Below are 15,621 nucleotides of genomic sequence, written 5' to 3' on the forward strand. Positions count from 1 at the left end.
TAGCTTCCACTCCTGCACCCAGTGCCCATGGCCTGGCTCCACTGACCCCCTGGCTTGGGAACTTGTGGCAATTTCAATGGAGGAATCACTCATCTAAGAAATGGAGTATTTCCTGCCATATCAGTATGCAACATTGTCACGGTCATCAGTAACTTCATCCCTCCCATGTGAGCTCCTGAGCCCTAAGGGCACTCTGGAAGGAGAATACCTGAGATCGAGCAGCTGTCAGATGGCAGCCACTCCCTATGGTGAGTCCCAAGGGAATTTAGGATGTGAAAAACATAGAGTGCTGGCCCAGGATAGCTCAGATACACATGAAAGGAAAGATTTCCATGAGCCCAAACTCTTGCATCTTCCCATACATAGAAAGGAGCTAAATTTCTTAACTTGGGGAATCTGGTTTTCTTTAATTAACAATAACCTTTTGATGTTCAGACTGCCTGCCATTTGTTGCCAAATTTCTCCATACTCTGGGTCCTCTCCTTCCTTGGAGCAGTTGTCTCAGGGTCCCTTGAGATGCTGTCTCCAGGGCTTGAAGTCCTAAAAATTTCCACCAAGTTAAACATAGCTGTCAACTTTTAGTTTGTAGATATATATATATTTTTAAGTCAACACATCCATCCTATGAGTGTTGACTGAGTCTTGAGTAGCTGGGGTAGAGGCCAGCCAGTCCTTATTCCTTCATGGACGGGCGCCAGGCAGTCACTGAACTGAAGGAGCAACAGGGTGAGAAGCCCGACCCAGGCTTCAAGGTGAGGGCCTAGGTCAAGCAAAACTTTTCTGAGGAAGAGGTGTTGGACTGGCTGTCAAAGAATTAATTAGAGGTTAGCCAGGCAGGGAAGCAGGTGTTTGGTTGAGGGAGTGTGATATCTAGGCTGAAGCAGCCAACCTTAGAAATGGCCTGTGTCAGTCTACCTGTGACTTTCCACCCACAAGATTAGTTTTGAAATCTTGGTGCCTGCCATGCTCTGGATATCATTCCTGTGGTTAATAATGAGGCTTGGTTTAATGTCTCATCCTATTCTTAAATTCTCAGCCAATTTTATCACCTTCAGAAAAGTAATTCTTATTTTATCAGAATCCCTATTTTTATTATCATTATCAGAATCTCTGTTTTTAAAGTGACCTCTGGTGAAAGTTAATTAGGCCATGAGTTTTAGCTATACTGCCCTAATGTGGCTTTGATTCCACTCACTTTCAAATTGAGTGAAGAGGCACTTTCCACCCCAGAATTCCATGTGCTAAGTCACTTCAGTCATGTCTGACTCTTTGCGACCCTATGGACTGTAGCCCGCCAGGCTCCTCTGTCCAGAACTCCATACTTGGGTGGAATTTGCTTTGTACATTACTTCACAATAGCCAAAAGGTAGAAGCAACCCATGTGTCCATCAATGGATGAATTAATAAACAAAATTTGGTATTACATACAACGAAATATCATTCAGCCTTAAAAAGGGAGGAAATTCTGACACATGCTACAACATGGTTGAGCCTTGAGGACATTATACTACGTGAGATAAGCCAGCCATGAAAGGACTATATGAGCCCACTGATAGGGGCAGCTGGAGTAGTCCAGTTCATAGAGGCAGAAAGTAAAGTGCTGATTTCCAGGAGCTGGGGAGCAGGGAGAATGGGGGGTTGTTGTTTAATAGGTACAGAATTTCAGCTTGGGAAGATAAAAAAAAGTTCCAGAGACAGATGGTGGTCACAGTGGTATGGTAGTTTGAGTGTACCTCATGCCACTGAACTGTACACTTAAATGGGTAAAATGGTAAATGTGATGTCACGTATATTTTACTGCAAGTGCTAAAAATATATAAAAGACACCCCACCACCAGCAAAACCAAAGGGAACACATCAAAATTTGGATGATTCCACCCATCTCTGTGCTGGAACTCCTCCAACCCTTCGCTTGACAGGAGCCTGTTCTATGAATGGAGTTTATGAGTTCACTAAAATGGTTATAAAATGTAAAAATGTGTCTTGCTACATATGCAGGTCTCATTCTTCTCCTAGAGCCTGAAATAAACATGGACAAAGAGGAAATTACTACCTTTATGACTGAGCACGTATTTCGCAAATGCTGAAGTGCCGTTTTATGCAAGGCACTATGCCAGGAGCTGGAAGATGTGAAAATGAAGCATATAGAAAAGTTCATAGTCTGGAAGGGGAAATGTCCGTGCATAAACTTTTTCTGTGAATAATTTTAATGTCAGATAAAATATAAACTGTGCCCCATTCTGTGCCCTTAGAGGACCCTGTATTTCTCTCAGTTATTGTATGTGTTTAACTGTATTGTCATTAACTTCGTTTTCTTTCTCCTACTAATTGGTAGACTTGTGTTGATGGCCCAATTCATCATCCTCCCTGGAAACAGGCCCTTTACCATATGACTTTGCAGGACCTGCCCACTGTGAGTGGAGTAACCTGCCTACACCTTGATTCCAGTTTCCACCATGTGACTTGCTTTGGACAATGGAATGTTCGCAGATATGGTGAAAGCAGAGGCTTGAAGTGGACTTGAACACTGCCCTTTGGCCACACAGCCATTCCAGGCGAACAGGCCTGGTCTAGCCTGCTCAAGGTCACGTAGCAGAGCTGACTCTCCTAAACTGCCTTAGCAGATGCCAGCTGTCAATCAGACGACCTATAGATATGTCACTGAGTCCAGCCAAGAAAAGTGTACAAAGTATCATTGTATAACCAGATGAATTGTTTACAGAGTGTACACATCTGTGTAATCACTACCCAGAGCAAAAAGGAGCATGTTAGCAGCACTTAGAAGCAGCTCACAAACCCCTTCCCAGTCTTTACCCACCTCCTCCTCCAAAGGTAACCATTACCTTGACATCTAACCATAAATTAGCTTTTGCCTGTTCTTGATCTTCTTCTAAATGGAATCATACCATATATAATCTTTTGTGTCTGGCTTCTTAGTCGGACACGACTGAAGTGACTTAGCAGCAGCAGAAGCAACGAAAGTCTTCCTGGTTGTTGTGAATGCAATGGGACTTCCTTGATTTTCTTTGCTTTATAGTATGACGTGATGAGAAATGGAATATTTCCTGCTATATCAGTAAACAGGGATGTCATAGTCATCAGTGATTGCAGCCCTCCAACATGAGCCAGTGAGCCCTGGGGGAACTCAGGAAGGAGAATACCTGCCGTCTAGCAGTCATCATCATCAGCAGCAGCAGCAGCGGTCATCAGATTGTAGCCACTTGCTACAATAAACCCTGAGGAAAGGACGCTCAGGATGTGAAAACAGGACGCTGGTCCCAGATGGCTAAGGTGCATGTGAGAGGGGTAATCTCAGTGAGCCCAGACTCTTACATCTTCCCATGTGTGTGTTTGTGTGTGTGTGTACATGCACACTCAATCGTTCAGTTGTGTCTGACTCTTTGTGATCCTCTAGACTGTAGCCCACCAGGCTTCTCTGTGGATTTTCCAGGCAAGAATACTGGAGTGGGTTGCCATTTCCTACTCTAAGGTATCTTTCCAACCCAGGGATTGAATCCTCATCTCCTGCATTGCAAGCAGATTCTTTACCACTGAGGCACTGCTGCTGCTGCTGCTAAGTCACTTTAGTCGTGTCCAACTCTGTGCGACCCCATGGACTGCAACACACCAGGCTCCCCTGTCCCTGGGATTCTCCAGGCAAGAACACTGGAGTGGGTTGCCATTTCCTTCTCCAATGCATGAAAGTGAAAAGTGAAAGAGAAGTCACTCAGTCATGTCCAACTCGTAGCGACCCCATGGACTGCAGCCTACCAGGCTCCTCTGTCCATGGGATTCTCCAGGCACCAGGTATGCCCCAAAGGCACTAAATCCCTTAACTTGGGTTATCTGGTTTTCTTTAATTAACAATAATCTTTTGATGTTCAGACTACCTGCCCTTTGTGGCAAAACTTCTCTATAACATGGCTCCTCCCTCTACCTGCTCGGAGCACTTGACTCAGGGTCACTTGAGATGCTGTCTTCCGGGCTTGAAGTCCTAAAAATTTCTACAGGATAAACATTGCTCTCAACTTTTAGTTTATGAATATTTTTTAAGTCAACAATGGTTTGGATATAACACAACGTCTTTATAAATTCTACCATCAGTGATATTGTTAAGTCCCTACGTCAATGCACACTTGTATTATTTCCCAGGTAGACCTATTAGGAACAGTGCTGCAATGAGTATTTTTACCTATGTCTTTTGGTGACCATATGTATGCATTTCTGTTCCACACATAGTTAGGAGTAGAATTGTCAAGGTATAGGATAAATGTGTGTTCCACTTAATACATATTGCCTAACAGACTTCCCAAGTTGTTGTTGCTCAGTCACTATGTCGTGTCTGACTCTTTGCAACCCCATGGGCTGCAGCACACCAGGCTTCCTTGTCCTTCACCATCTCCCAAAGTTTGCTCAAACTTATGTCCATTGAGTTGGTGATGTCATCCAGCCATCTCATCCTCTGTTGGCCCTTTCTCTTCCCTCCCTCAGTCTTTCCCAGCATCACAGTCTTTTCCAGTGAGTCAGGTTCTTGCCTCAGGTAGCCAAAGTATTGGAGCTTCAGCTTCAGGATCAGTCCTTCCAATGAATGTTCAGGGTTGATTTCCTTTAGGATTGACTGGTTTGACCTTCTTGCTGTTCAAGGGGCTCTCAAGAGTATTCTTCATCAGCACACACAATTCAAAAGCATCAGTTTTTTGGCACTTACCCTTTTGGGGGCTTCCCTGATAGCTCAGTTGGTAAAGAGTCTACCTGCAATGTGGGAGACCTGGGTTTGATCCCTGAGTTGGGAAGATGCCCTGGAGAAGGGAAAGGCTACCCACTCCAGTATTCTGGCCTGGAGAAGTCCATGGACTGTATAATCCATGGGGTCACAAAGAGTCGGACATGACTGAGTGACTTTCACTTATCCTTTTTTAAGGTCCAACCCTAACATCTGTATATGACTACTAGAAAAACCATAGCTTTGACTATGTGGACCTTTGTCGGCAAGGTGATGTCTCTACTTTTGAATACATTGCCTGGGTTTGTCATAGCTTTTCTTCCCAGGAGCAAATGTCTTTTAATTTTGTGGCTGCAGCCACCATCCACAGTGATTTTGGAGCCCAAGAAAATAAAATCTGTCATAGTTTCCACTTTTTCCCTTCTATTTGCTGTGAAGTTAAATAAGCAGGGTGACAACATACAGCCTTGACATACTCCTTTCCCAATTTTCAACCAGTCCATTGTTCCATGTCCAATTCTAACTGTTGCTTCTTGACCCGCATACAAGTTTCTCAGAAGACAGGTAAGGTGCTCTGGTATTCCTATCTTTTTAAGAATTTTCCACAGTTTGTTGTGATACACACAGTTAAAGGTTTTAGCATAATCAATGAAGCAGAAGTAGATGTTTTTCTGGAATTCTCTTGCTTTTTCTATGATCCAGAGAATGCTGGCAATTTGTCTCTGGTTCCTCTGCCTTTTCCAAATCCATCTTGTACATTTGGAAGTTGTCGGTTCATATACTGCTGAAGCCTAGCTGGAAGGATTTTGAGTATTACCTTGTTAGCGTGAGAAATGAGCACAGTAGTATGGTAGTTTGAAAATTCTTTGACCTTGCACTTTTGGGGGATTGGAATGAAAACTGACCTCTTCCAGTCCTGCGGCCACTGCCGTGTTTTCCAAATTTGCTGATATATTGAGTCCAGTGGGAATCCCTGGTGGCTCAGCATTAAAGAATCCATCTGCAATACAGGAAACTTGCAGGAGATGAAGGTTCGATTCCTGGGTCAGGAATATCTCCTGAAGAAGGAAACAGCAACCCCCTTCAGGATTCTTGACTGGGAAATCCCATGGACAGAGGAGCCTGGTGGGCTACAGTCTATGGGGCCTCAGAAATGGACACAACTGAAAGACTCAGCAATGACAGCACTTTAACAGCACCATCTTTTAGGATTTTAAATTGCTCAGCTGGAATTCCATCATCTCCACTAGCTTTGTTCTTAGTAATGCTTCCCAAGGCCCACTTGGCTTCATACTTCCAGCAGAAATGTATGTGTCCTACTTTCTTCACATCCTTGCCAACACTGGGTGTGGGCAAGTCTTTCTCATTTTAGCCTTTCTAATGGGTATGTAGCAATATCTCATTTTGATTTTAATTTACACATCCCTTATGACTTATGAGCACAAGTATATCTTCAATTTGAATTTCATGTGAAATATCTGTTCATGTAAGATTCACGTTTGTACTTCAGACTCTTCTACTGTAGAATTAAAAGGTTAGCCATGCAGGATTCCAGTCTCTGATTAAGACATTCACTCCCTATAAGAAAACAGCTTGGGAAATCAAGTATAATCAGAAGGCTGTATAAGCTGGAAGCAGAGAACCAAAATGGGAGAGGGGGTGCCAAGAAAAGCAGGAGTGTGCTTCCAAGACCCTCATAGTAAAAATGCATGTGATATTGGAACTGGACAGGATATGACTTTGGACTAGACCTCCCTGTCCCCAGCCAGTGCTCAGATGAACACTGACCATGTCCCTTTAGAGACTCCCCTTTTTTCAGTCTTTCCTGTGCTGATTAATTCCCTTTCTGACTGACTCCTTCTTCTCTGGATACTCTGAGGACATTCGTTGGTCTCTTCGTATCATCCATTTCCCCAGCTCCTTCTCCAGAGGTCCCTGGCCCCTTTTCAATAGACCATACTTTCCATGGAGAACCTGATCCTTGGAGCTCCTGGAATGGTTCCATCCTAGACCTAGCTTTAAGCTCACTACCTGGGCCAAACCAATCAGTGCATTCCATCCTCTGAGCCCAGTGATGGACTGAGCATGTCAGCTGCAAATGCTGGGATCCTGATACTCTGTATTATCCACTGGGCATGAATGAAGAAGCTTGTAACCTTGCAAGTTGTCTGAGGACCACAAGGGGAGTCAGCCTCAGGTTATTTTGATATGGAGGAAGGCAGGGTGCAGAGCAGAGAGCAACTGAATTCCTTCTGATTTCTTAAGCCACTGAATCAAGCAAGTGCAGCCTCTGGACTTTTCAGATCCTTGAGCCAAGATATCCCTTTTCTTGTGTTAAACAGTTCATATTGGTCTGGCAGACCTAATTACTGTCCAGTATCTACTATCCTCTTCTTCTTTACTAATAGAACCCTCTTTTTAGTCATAGATTAAAAATATTTATCTCCCTTACTCCCCTGGAGCTAAGGGTGGCTGTAGCCAAGAAGATACTACTGAAAGTCCCTGGGTAGTACTTCTGTAAAAGTGGTTTATTTCCTGCATTTTTTTTAAAGAGGGCAGATTCAGCTGGCACATGCATTCTGCCTTTCCCAACCCCCTTTTTCCTGTCTTCCGTGCAGACACAACATCCAGAAGAGAGACAGCCAACTTGTGGTCATGCAACCGAAAGACATACACTAAGGATGGCAGAATTCCCTGGTGGCTCAGATGGTAAAGAATTTACCTGCAATACAGGAGACCTAGGTTTGAGCCTTGGATCGGGAAGATCCCCTGAAGAAGGGAAAGTCTACCCACTCTGGTATTCTTGCCTGGAGAATTCCATGGACAGAGGAGCCTGGCAGGCTACAGTCCACGAGGTCTGAGTCTGATGCAATTGAGCGACTAATGTGTTCACTTTTAAGGACAACAGAAAAGGAGAGAAGGAGCCTGATTCCTTGAGCAGCTGCATCAGTTCCCAGACTGCCTGTCTCAGACTCCTTGTAATAGGAGAAAGTAAACCTCATATGGATTTGGCCACTTTTTTGGGTTTCTAAATGCAGTCAAATACAGTTCTATCACTCAGAGAATTCAGTACCCTGAAGTGGGATACTGCAAGTAACATAATCCGAAACATGAACTTTGTCGAGTGATAGAGATGGGCTTTTGGGCTGGGAGGGTACATCCATTGCCGACTGGAATGCCAATGACTTTGTTGTGCCATGGTGGAACACATGGTCAATTTGCTCTTCTATGGGAGATACCCCACATGCCAACCTATTCTGTTGTGTTAGGGAAAATAGCTGGAATGATTCAGAATGTTGGCACATGCTGGTGACTTCATTCCATTTTCAACAAAGTCCTGAAGGAGACCAATGAGCTAGTTTTATCCAGGTTGAAGAAAAAAAGGAAGGAAGTACCACTTCACTAAGGAAGACTCTGCTTAGGGCCTGCCATCTCCTTTGAGATCCCCTAATTTGGGATAATCTGACCTATTGGGATAATTTGATGATTCTATAACTTGAGATTTGCAAGGCTGAAAAAGATCATTGCATCTGTTCTCCAAATAGGAAAGTGGCCTCCAAGCAATAGCTTAGAAGATGAGACTGGTGTCATGGGTCTTTCCTAAGCACCTTCCTTTAAAAATCACTGCTCCACAGGAGATTGGGATTGACATATACATAGTACTATGCATAAAATGGGCTTCCCTGGTGGCTCAGATGGTAAAGAATCTGCCTGCAATGCAGTAGACCCAGGTTCGATCCCTGGGTCAGTAAGATCCCCTGGAGAAGGGAATGGAAATCCACTCCACTATTCTTGCCTGGAGAATTTCATGGGCAGAGGAGCCTGGCAGGCTACAGTCCATGGGATCGCAAAGAGTCGGACACAACTGAGCGACTAACACACGCATGCTTAAAATAGATAACTAATGATGGAGAGTGGCTGTTAATACAGATGAAGCTTTGCTCACTTGCCCACTTTGCCCACTGCTCACCTTCTGCTATGCAGCCTGATTCCTGGACAGGTACCAGTACATGGCCCCAGGGGATGGGGACCACTGATCTAGGGCTTATAAGGACATCCTTTGCAAAGGTAAGAGTCCTTGTGCTCCCCCAATCCCAATGCCAAGGAAGCCTCTTTGAATTTTACAGGCAGCATAACTTGTGTGTTATGCTCTGACCTGAAATGTTGATGGATTTGAAGAAACTGCTTAGGTGCATTGCTTTGCTACCCTGTCACTGATCCAAGTGGGACCTTCAGGAAATAATAGCAGCCAATAGGACACTCACTCTAAAGAGGCAAGTCAGGGGCGGCATCCAACTTTTCAACAAAACCTATTCAATTATGACTCTTTTTCCTTTGAGAAGCAGTCCCTAGATAATTCATCTAGCAGAGATTGAGTGTTTGAGACCTGAGGTGACCAAGGGATTGAAGAAGTCATCTTGAACAACTTTCTGTCTAATTCAGCAATAGTAACATCAGAAAGCCCAACAGCATTCCATACCAAGAGTGTCATATATAAAACCTGCCTCATGCTGGCCATGAAGTGGGAGCAATTTGCCCCATGGCACTGCTAACTACTCTTCAACCTGACCTCAGAAGTCATGGGGAATTCCCTAAGGCCATTTGGCAGAGAAATGCAAACTTTAAGTCTCTTTTACTCATAGATTTCATCAATATTCTCAGGGGGCAGTGCTGGAGAGCATGATGGATCTTCAGAATTCCCATCACAACTCAAAGGCACCATCTCAATGAAGTCTTCTTGTCTTAATCTTTCTACTCAAGAACCACCAACATCTCCTTTCCTTCACATCACATAATTTTGCTCTGATCATACAACTTCACAGTGAAAAAATATCTTGCTTATATATTTTTCTTTGTTTTGGTCTGTTTCTTTTGTTTAGAATATAAAATACCAAAGTACAGGTAATTTATTTGTCTCAGCACACAGAAAAGTACATTCTGAACTCTTAATGTTCTACCAAAACATAATGCAAGCCAGATAATTTTAGGCATTCTACTAGATAGAGTAAAAAAGTAAAAAGCAAAACAAAAGAGATGAAAATGATTTTTCAATTCTATTTTGCCTAATATATTTCAATATTATCACTTAGCATCTAAACAATACTTTATGTAAACGGGATGGGATGTGTGTTATACTCATAGCATATCTTCATGAGAACTGCCTCAGTAAGTTCAGTCACTCAGTTATTTCCGACTCTTTGCAACCCTGTGGACTGCAGCATGCCAGGCTTCCCTGTCCATCACCAACTCCCAGATCTTACTCAAACTCATGTCCATTGAGTCGGTGATGCCATCCAACCATCTCATCCTTTCTTGTCCCATTCTTCCTCTGACTTCAATCTTTCCCAGCATCAGGGTCTTCTCCAGTGAGTTGGTTCTTCAAAGCAGGTGGCCAAAGTATTGGAGTTTCAGCTTCAGCATCAGTCCTTCCAATGAATATTCAGGACTGATTCCCTTTAGGATGGACTTATTGGATATCCTTGCAGTCCAAGGGACTCTCAAGTCTTCTCCAACACCACAGTTCAAAAGCATAAATTCTTCAGTGCTCAGCTTTATTTATAATCCAACTCTCACATCCATACCTGATTATTGGAAAAACCATAGCTTTGACTAGATGGACCTTTGTAGGCAAAGTAACATCTCTGCTTTTTAATATGTTGTCTAGGTTGGTCATAGCTTTTCTTCCAAGGAGCAAGAATCTTTTAATTTCATGGCTTCAGTCACCATCTGCAGTGATTTTGGAGCCCCCAAAACTAAAGTCTCACTGTTTCCATTGTTTCCCAATCTACTTTCCATGAAATGATTATTATTGTATTATTATTTCTGTAATTATTGAAGCAGTCTTTACTCATCATTATTTTCTCTGCTAGCTCTATATAAGATACAATGCTGTAAGTAGGTTCTTGTTGTTTATCTAATTTATATATAATAGTATGTATATGTTAATTCCAAAATCCTAATTTATCTCTGCTGCCCACCTCTCTCTACTATTCCCTTAATTAACAATAAGCTTGTTTTTTTATGTTTGTGAGTCTATTTATGCTTTATAAATAAGTTCGTTTGTATTATATTTTAGATTCCACATATAAGTTATATCATGATATTTTTCTTTCTCTATCTGACTTACTTTACTTAATATGATAGTATCTATGTCCATTTGGGAGAAGGCAATGGCACCCCACTCCAGTACTCTTGCCTGGAAAATCCCATGGACGGAGGAGCCTGGTGGGCTGCAGTCCATGGGGTCATGAAGAGTCGGACACGACTTAATGACTTCACTTTCACTTTTCACTTTCATGCACTGGAGAAGGAAATGGCAACCCACTCCAGTGTTCTTGCCTGGAGAATCCCAGGGACGGGGGAGCCTGGTGGGCTGCCGTCTATGGGGTCGCACAGAGTCAGACACGACTGAAGCGACTTAGCAGCAGCAGCAGGTCCATCTGTGTTGCTGCAAATGTCATTATTTCATTATTTTTTATGATTGAGTAAGATTCCAATATATATTTTCTTTATCCACTCATCTGTTGATGGACGCTTACATTGTTTCCATGCCTTGGCTATTGAAGTAGTGGTATAATGAAATTTGGGGTACATGTATCTTTTTGAATTAGAGTTTTCTCTGGATATTGCCCAGGATTGGGAGTGCAGGATGATATGGCAACTCTATTTTTCATTTATAAGGACCCTCCATTCTGTTCTTCATAGTGACTGTACCAATTTATATTCCTACCAAAAGTGTAGGAAGGTTACTTTTCTTCCATACTCTCTCCTTTATTTTTTATTTGTAGACATTTTAATGCAGCCATTTTGACTGGTATGAGGTGATACTTCGTTATAGTTTTGATTTGCATTTCTCTAATAATTAGCAATGTTGAGCATCTTTTCGGAGAAGGTGATGGCACCCCACTCCAGTACTCTTGCCTGGAAAATCCCATGGATGGAGGAGCCTGGTGGGCTGCAGTCCATGGGGTCCTGAAGAGTCGGACACGACTGAGCGACTTCACTTTCACTTTTCACTTTCATGCATTGGAGAAGGGAATGGCAGCCCACTCCAGTGTTCTTGCCTGGGGAATCCCAGGGACGGCGGAGCCTGGTGGGCTGCCCTCTATGGGGTCGCACAGAATCGGACACGACTGGAGCGACTTGGCAGCAGCAGCAGCAGCAGCAGAGCACTGAGTAGAGCTCCCTGAGCTATTCAGTAGGTTCGCATTGCTACCGCTGCTAAGTCGCTCTATGGTGACCTAAACGAGAAGAAAATCCATACAAGAGTGGATATGCATATACGTATAACTGTTTCACTTTACAGAAGAAACTAACACATTGTAAAGCAACTATCCTCCAATAAAGTTCTTTTAAAAATCTAAATGTCCATCAACAGAGGAATGGCTAAAGAAGATGTGATACGTATATACAATGGAGTATTACTCAGGACTAAAAAGGAACGCAACTGTGCCATTCCCAGTACGGTGGCTAGATCTAGTGACTGCCATACAGAATGAAGTCAGGAAGAGAAAAACAAACATTGTATAATATCACTTACATGTTGAATCTAGAAAAATGGCACAGAAGAACTTCGTTACAAAGTATAGATGTACAGAACAGCTTTATGGATATCAAGGGGGAAGGGGGTGATGGGATAAATTTGGAGACTGAGATTGACTTATACACACTGCTGCTGCTGCTAAGTCACTTCAGCCGTGTCCAACTCTGTGCGACCCCATAGACGGCAGCCCACCAGGCTCCCCCGTCCCTGGGACTCTCCAGGCAAGAAAATGGGAGCGGGAGTATGTATAAAATAGATGAAACGAGAACCTACTCTATAGCACAGGAAACTCTCCTCAATGATCTGCGGTGACCTAAGTGGGAAGGAAATCTGAAAAAGAGGGGGTATATGCATACGTATAATTGATTCACTTTGCTGTACAGCAGAAACTAACACAACGTTAAAAAGCAACTATACTCCAATAAAAATCTCTTCAGCTAGAGCCCTTTGTTTCCAATTGTCTCGCATCAATGAGCATTAATTTGAAGGCCAGAAGAATAAGCAGAACACAGAGGCCAACAGCTAATAGAGGAAGATGTTTAGGTCCATGGACTGTGACCTTACAGGAGCTTCAGCTGTGGTTACTCACACAAAGGACTGAAGAAGAGGTAAATAGACTGGAAGGCTACAACATTTTTGAGGGAATCATATCACCAAAAATGAAAATTTAAGGATCTGACCAGCAAAACTTAATCATTTTTCAACCCAAGGTCCCCGAACACACACAACAGAAAGGGCATCCTTCCCTAAATTTACTTCAAATATGGTTCAAGAGGGTAATGCATAAGAAGTCATTCTAAAGAAGATGGAGGGACTTCCCTGGTGGTCCAATGGCTAAGACTCGGCACTCCCAGTGCAGGGGTCCTGGGTTCAATCTGTGGTCAGGGAACTAGATTCCACATACCACAGCTAAGAATTTGCATGCTGCAACTAGGGGTCCTGTGTGCCATAGCAAAGACCAAAGGTCTTGAGTGCTGCCGCTAAGATCCACTGCAGCCAAATAAAAAAAATACTTTTTTAAAAACAAGATGTCTATTTTTTTAAAAAGATGAAACATGGACTATTGAGCACAATCAATAAAGTTCTTCCCAGGGAATAGGTTGTCTGAGTAAGGAAATTACTATCAAACGAGGCTTTTCCTGTCTAGCAGAATTTGGTATTTGCCATAGATCTAATAGTCTCAATAGCTTTGATAAGTTCCCCATTCTTCCCTCCTTCTCCACTATTATATATGGATATGTTGGGGGAAGATAACTTGGCTTTTAGTTCATGGGTTACTGGACTTGGTATGAGGATTCACACCAGGGCTAAGTGGAGAAACTGCCAATGAACTAGAGATTCTGGCTTTTGAGATGGATGCAGTGTCTGAATGAGACCTCAGAACTGTCTTCATTAGGGAGGGAGTATGTTCTGTATATGGGAGGACAGATAGCCGAAAGGGTGGGCTGTGGGAGTTACTGCTTTCTTTCTACCCAACAAACATTTTCCATGTCTTCCTTACCATCAGAACTCTGAATTTGTTTAGAAAAGCCATATGCCAGCTAAAAATGACAGCAGAGTTTTCCAGCCATTGAGACTTAAGCAAACTCTGCCAAAGATATCTGGAAAAGCTTTGCTTTCTGGTTATAAGTATCACCACTTCTCCCTTTTTTACTTATTTTTCCTTTTCTTGCCTGGAACTAAATGGGAAGTTGAATCTTCAGGAAAGAGTGAAGACTATCAGAAATGGTGAATATTTGAATAAATATCAAAGATTACTTCTCCCTCTTGATTTCTTTAAATTGTATGTGGCTATTTAAAAATAATGTTGAGGGGAAATTTAAAGAAATAAAATAAAAATAATGTGGGAATTTCTCTTTCTATGTTCTGGAACTTCTTAAGTAGCTTTGAAGATTTGATGTGTTCTCTTATGAATTCTTCTGGGCCCTGTGAATTCTTGAAGAGTAATTATTTAGTTTATTTAAATTTTTAATGTTTATTAGGGTAAATTTTGGCAAATAATATTTCCCTAGGAAGTTGCCTATTTATGCTACATTTTCAAATGTGTTTGTTCTAGACTTGTGAAAAGTAGCTTCCTGAGATTTTTAGGTATTTAAACCTCTGTCTGCTGGGGCAGCCTTAGTTCTCAGAGTGCATGTTATGAGCCTCTTCCCATGGATTGATTCTTGTTTTTTTTTTTCCCAGCACGGCCCCCAAACACCAGTCTCCGCTTCCATCCCACACGAAGAAACCAAAAAAACCAAAACTGACTCCTGCCTCCAGGCCAGACAATATGTCTCCTCCAAACCCGCTGAAGGAAGAGAAAGAACGGCAAGAAGCAACTGAACATATTGATGGAGTACAAAATGAAATAGACAGCTTAATGAACAAGCCAGTGAGGAGATTTTGAAAGTCGAACAGAAATATAACAAATTCCGCCAATAATTTTTTCAGAAGTTGGAATTGATTGCCAAAATCCCAAATTTGGGGGTAACAACGTTTGTTAACCATCCGCAAGCATCTGCACTGCTTGGGAAGGAAGATGAAGAGGCGCTGCCTTATTTGACAAGCGCTGAAGTGACGGAATTTGAAGATATTAAATCAGGTTACAAAATAGATTTTTATCTTGATGAAAATAGAAAATTATTTTCACTTACTTTGAAAATAAAGTTGTCTCCAAACACTTACATCTACATGAGAGTGGCGATCTATCTTCAGATTCCACTGAAGTCAAATGGAAATCCAGAAAGGATTTCACTAAATGATCAAGTCAAATGCAGAATAAAGCCAGCTGGAAGAGACAGCATGAGGAACCAGAGAGCTTCTTCACCTGGTTTATTGATCATTCTGATGCAGGTGCAGATGAGCTAGGAGAGGTCATCAAAGATGATATTTGGCCAAGTCCATATCAGTGGCACTTGTTTCCTGCCTTGGATGATGAGGAAGGGGAAGGAGAAGATGGTGGTGACAATGAAGACGAAGAAGGATTGGAAGATACTGATGAAGGAGATTAGGATGAAAGTGAAAAAGATGAGGCGGAGGAAGATGAAGGAGACGGGGACTAATGGAACATGGATGGATTCCAACCTCTCTTTTTAAATTTTCTCCAGTCCCCGGGAGCAAGCTGAAGTCTTTTTTTTCTCCTCCTGTGCTCACTCACTCTGTTTTTAAGGTCTCTTTTCTCTTTTATACCAAGGTTCACAACTTATTTGGGAATACCTTGAGCAGAATTCAATGGGAAAGGAATTGCTACCCCTTTCTATTCCAAATTCATTTTTATCTCTTACTGTCACAACAAAGGCTATAGAATCAACACCACCATGCTCTGTGGGAAAAAAGAAAAACCTTCTGCTTTCTTAGCTCTGCTGGAAGCTGG

At 42.4% G+C, this 15,621-nt stretch overlaps 1 long non-coding RNA gene and 1 pseudogene across 1 annotated transcript; both read left to right on the plus strand.

Annotated features, from left to right (window-relative positions):
* The first annotated feature begins 9 nt into the window (after positions 1-9).
* On the plus strand, positions 10-2,728 carry LOC120875445. The gene is made up of 2 exons (XR_005723964.1): positions 10-248; positions 2,336-2,728. It is a non-coding gene; the product is annotated as an uncharacterized LOC120875445 (long non-coding RNA).
* Positions 2,729-14,363: 11,635 nt separating this feature from the next.
* On the plus strand, positions 14,364-15,407 carry LOC120875446 (annotated as a pseudogene).
* Positions 15,408-15,621: the final 214 nt, after the last annotated feature.

This window comes from Oryx dammah, unplaced genomic scaffold (genome assembly GCF_014754425.2).
Source record: "Oryx dammah isolate SB20612 unplaced genomic scaffold, SCBI_Odam_1.1 HiC_scaffold_16, whole genome shotgun sequence".
Classification (NCBI taxonomy): domain Eukaryota; kingdom Metazoa; phylum Chordata; class Mammalia; order Artiodactyla; family Bovidae; genus Oryx; species Oryx dammah.